Genomic DNA, 4,232 nt, shown 5'->3' on the forward strand with positions numbered 1-4,232 from the left:
GGCCAACTGCAGGAGCAGTAACTCATTTTGAGCAGAAAAAAACTAAATTCAAAGCCCCTCAGCACCCGCTGTCAGTTGTAAGTTTTGAGTATTTCTTTAAATAATAATAATCATCATCAGGACAAGATCTCTGCAAACTGGTTGCTGTCAACTAAGATGAGAAGTTGGATGAAACTCCCACGTGCCAGCTGGCAAATCACAATAAATGCTTGGGCTGTTAGATGCACAACAAGCAGCAAACACACAGAAATACAGCACTGACAACAGAAGGGGTATTTCAGCACAAAGTTGTCATTCTGGGAGCAGCTCCTTGGGACCAGAAGTCCTGCACTGAGGACTCCGTGCTCTCCTCATGTAACAGCCTGTGATTTGAGCAGTTATGTCTGGCTGCTGTCAGCGTGGCCTTGGAGTTCACCGTTCAGACATCATTTATAACCCTCCTGCCAAGTTACTTACAAAATATTGCTAAAAGATACCAGAGAACTGTTTACTCAAACCATTACTGTTTCCTGAACACAGATGCAAGAAAAAGTTATATTAAGAAGATAAACAGCTGCTCCTGTATGCTGTTTAAATGGTAACAAAAGCATCTAAGGGCCATAAAGGGAATAGTAAGGGAATTAAAACGCATTTTTATGCATGAAGATGGCTAACATCCGTACATTCATTAAAACGGTATCAACCATGCTTTTAATTAAAAGTTGGTGACAGAAACTTAAACATGATTAATGCAAGCTACCGGCCTGCCAGAAGCCCGCTCTGTCAGAAGCACAGCGAGCTCCGCTTCAGGCCCTGCTCATTTCCTCCGCTTCCCTCTCACAGACGCCACAAACAGAGCACGCTGCAGGGACTACAGAGCAGCATTCCTCCGATCAACAGCAAGCCGGGACACGCCTGCAACCACGCTTTCCTGCTGGGTCATTGCTCACTTTGCGTGTCCCCGAGGCACGTTGGGGTGATGGCGCTGCTTACCTGACCCGGCCAGCGGGCACCTGGGACACGAGGGCTGCGAGGTCAGGCAGGGCTGTCCCACAGGCAGCAGCCTCCTGCTCGGCAGTGGAGAACTGCTCCGGTGCCGTTGCTGAACTCTGCAGCACCATCAGCACTCCTGTGTTACTCAGGAGCGCAGCGCAGTCACGGTAAAAATAAACCACGCAGCAAAAAGGCAGCAGAGCAGAGAGACGGCACGGAGAGAGGCAGGGCGGGATGAGGAGTCCTGCAAACCGTGTGCGTTTATTTCAGTGCCAAGTCAAACCCTGCCCGTCTGAGCTCTCACACCTGCAAAGGTCCATCTGTTACCACGGCTCAGCTGCTCTCCTGCGCACAGCGGTAGCGAATGACGCCGCCAAAGACTGAAGGCGTTTTTCAGCACCGTGTCACGGGATCCCACAACCATCACCCACCTTGCTGCTCCACAGCGCGCGGAAGATGGAAGTTCTCTCTTCAGAGCGGTTATTAACGAAGGGAGAAACGTTTGTTCCTCCCAAAAGCACAACCTGCATCAACTTCACCTCAGCCGCGGCGATGCGAGATAAAAGCACGGCAGGGCCGAGCCGCGGGGAGGGCAGCGCGCCAGGAGAGGGCCGGGCTGCCGGGAGGGAGCAGGGATGTGGGAGCGATGCTGCCCGCGGGGCTCGGCAGCTCCGAGAGCCCCGGGCCGGTTGGCGCACAGGGAGCCGTCCCACAGCCGCGCTCTCTCTCTCTCTCTCTCCTTCCCGGAGCACGCAGCGCTCAGGGCTCGGCCGCCTCCCCAGCTCCTCGCTACCCGCAGCGCCGAGGCCCGAAACGACCCCGCGGGGCACAGCCGTACGGCCGCACAGCCGTACCCCGAAGGCGCTGCTCCGCTCCCGGCGCCTCCGGGCGGTTCCTCGGGCAGCGGCTGCGCGGGCGGCTCCTTCGCCCCCTCCTCGGGGCAGGGCTGGGCTCGCCGCGCCCCGACCGCTCCCCACGACGCCGCGAAAACGAAATCGAGGTCAATCCCGGCCCGAGGGATGGGGAAGCGGCGGTAGCGGGGCACAGAACGGCCGTGCCGGCCCGGCCCCGGGTCTCTCGGTCCCAGCACGAGGGAACGCGGCGCGCGGCGCCCACCTCGAGCGGCGCCCCGTTCTGCAGAGCGAAATTGCTGAGGCGCGGCGCTGCCATGACTGCAGCGCCCGTGGATGGCGGTGCGGCGGACACATCGCTCCCGTCACGGACCGCCCCGCTCGGGAAACTTTCACCCCGCAGCCCCGCCGAGGCCCCGGGAGGAGCCCGCAGAGCCCCGCGCTCGGGGATCCCGCAGCACGCCGGGCCCGCGCCGCCCAAGGGTCCGCCCGCCGCCCCCCGTCTCTCCCACACGCACCGGCTGCTCCCGGCTCCCGCCGCCGCCGCCTACGAGCCGCTGCCCGCCGACGCGCCCGCGCTCCGCTGGCATAATCCCCGGCGCAGGTGGGGCCGGGCGCGGGCAGCTCCTCGCCCGCCAGCTCTGCGCGGCTCCGCGCTGCGGGAGAGAGCGGGGAACGCGCGGAGCCCCGGCGCTGCCCCGCGGCGGCGGACGGCTTTATCCCCCGGGCCGAGCCGTGCCCCCGCTGCGGGGAGCCGCCACTTCCTTCCCCGCGCCGGGCCGGCGCTCCCGCACGGCGGCGGGCCTCGGGGTTATGGCGCCGCCTGGCGGCCGCGCGGAACAACGCCACGCGGGAGGGGGCGGCCCCGGAGCGGGGGCTGCGGAGCGCGGCTACGGCCGACGGCGGGATCGTCGGCCGGTCGTTTTACGCGTGCTTTGTATGGAAGGGCGGGAAGGGCAGGAGCGCTGTGAGGTTTGCTACCGCCAAGAACTACACCTTGCAAGGGCGCTCGGTGTCGACAACGCCGAGGTGGAGCAAAAGCTGCAGGTCCAGTGCAGGCGGTGTGCAGGCACGAGGACGGCGGTTACAGCGCTGCTCAGGAGGAGCCTGTGCTGCTGCTCTTGTACAAAAAGGCAACGCGTTTGTGCTGAAGGCAACATCTTTACAGAGGTTTATTAAAAAAATCTAATAAGCCGTCGTCCAGCAGAGCACACAGCGATTCGGCCGTGTTTTCCAAACGTGCCCCACTTTCCCTTCTTTTGATGCTTCGGGGCCGATTGTTCAGCAGCGCCGAGCATTCAGGCCTCCCACCGCTTCCAGCGGGAACTGCAGCTCCTCCACCCCGCGGAAGGATGAGGCTGAAGGCACCGCGCAGCCACAGCTCAGCCCGCGCCTCGCAGCTATTGCTAAAAGGGGGGCCTAAAAGTTTACTCAGGGCACCACTTAAAATCTTCCCCCCCCCCTCCTTTCAGTGTTAGAATAGAACAGAAATTGCCTGAAGAGCTCCAACAGATAGAGGAGGGCTTTTGATTAAAAAATAAATTGTGACTCACGCTTCAGTTTTCTGGAGGTAATAAAAAAAGAGAACATGAATATGAATAGTGCTGGAGAGAAAGGAATGGAAATAAAGGGAGGTTATGAGGAAAGGCAGTGAGAGCTGAATTGATTTACCTGCTCCTTTCGAATGCCTGTCAGGAAAATGGTGCCTGTTTTGCAGCAGCACTGATGAAAGAAAACAAGACCATTAAATGGACCCAAGTGAAGTTTTGTGCCTTGGAAGTACTCCTGCTGGCTCAATGATGCTTTAGAATGGTACTTTTACACTCTACCTGTTCATAATTCAAAGTGGTGGAAAGAAACTTATTCAGCTGAAGGCTGGAGTTGCATGGGAAAGTAGAGAAGCTTTTTTTTTTTCCTTCCTCCTCAAGTAAGAATATGAAATACCATCAAAATTAAGCATCTGTTAGAATGGCCTGGAAGTATATTCAAGCAAGTTGCTGCCAAGCATTCAGGCCCAATTTCAACATTTTAGAGCAGAAGGGAAAATGAGTAACTTGGAGGCCTGACTTCTCTGCTGTTGCATCAGAACAACCCGCAGGGCAGGGGGAGATGCACAGAGCTCTTGATAAATAAATAAAGCTTCTTCTAAGAAAAAAGTACTGTGCATTAACGTAGGGCACTTCTTCATTAAATATCTTTAAAAAACAGCACTCTAGAATTAGAATCAGAGCTTCACGAGCTTCCTTCACCACAGCTATTCTGGCCTTTCCACTACAAAATAATCACATCATTAGTGGCCAAACATTTGGAACAAGGACAGAACTTGAAACACACAATATGATTAAAACCTACATTATTGCTGATGTAATATCCCAGATCCTATTATTGTTCTTGGGCTGGGAGAAAGAA

At 56.8% G+C, this 4,232-nt stretch overlaps 1 protein-coding gene across 7 annotated transcripts in view; it reads right to left on the reverse strand.

The window, feature by feature from the left end:
- PITPNM2 (phosphatidylinositol transfer protein membrane associated 2) overlaps positions 1-2,427 on the reverse strand; it is a 114,303-nt gene extending 111,876 nt beyond the window's left edge. For 6 of the 7 annotated variants that reach the window (XM_042865683.1, XM_042865686.1, XM_042865684.1 and 3 more), the window contains exon 1: positions 2,342-2,427. The gene's annotated coding sequence lies outside the window, so the exon portion shown is untranslated. Of the gene's footprint in view, positions 1-1,403; positions 1,468-2,341 lie in introns of those variants that run through there. The other variant, XM_042865679.1, reaches the window with a different exon arrangement.
- Positions 2,428-4,232: the final 1,805 nt, after the last annotated feature.

The sequence above is a fragment of the Lagopus leucura genome, unplaced genomic scaffold (assembly GCF_019238085.1).
Source record: "Lagopus leucura isolate 7727_CA_CO unplaced genomic scaffold, USGS_WTPT01 Super-Scaffold_806, whole genome shotgun sequence".
Classification (NCBI taxonomy): domain Eukaryota; kingdom Metazoa; phylum Chordata; class Aves; order Galliformes; family Phasianidae; genus Lagopus; species Lagopus leucura.